The sequence below is a fragment of the Eimeria mitis genome, genomic scaffold (assembly GCF_000499745.2).
Source record: "Eimeria mitis Houghton genomic scaffold, Emh_scaff11390, whole genome shotgun sequence".
NCBI classification, from domain to species: Eukaryota; Apicomplexa; class Conoidasida; order Eucoccidiorida; family Eimeriidae; genus Eimeria; species Eimeria mitis.
In genome coordinates, this window is record NW_013567809.1 from 877 (window position 1) to 1,196 (window position 320).

A 320-nucleotide genomic window follows, 5' to 3' on the forward strand; every position below is an offset into this window, starting at 1 on the left:
CTGCTGCTGCTGCTGCAATGCGGTATACAGATCACTGCAGCAGCAGCAGCAGCAGCAGCAGCAGCAGCAGGGATAGTAGACTAGCAGCAGCAGCACAGAACTCTGCTGCAGCTGCCTGCTGCTGCAGCAACTTCAATAAAAGAAGATAAATAGCAGTCAATAAACATAAAATAACAAATAGTAAAGACAAAAAACTGCAGCAGCAGCAGCAGCAACAGCAGCAGCAGCAGCAACAGCAGCAGCAGCAGCAGCTGCTGCTGCAGCAGCAGCAGCAGCAGCGGTCAGGAGTCCAAGGAGGCCCCTACACGAGATGAAGCCCC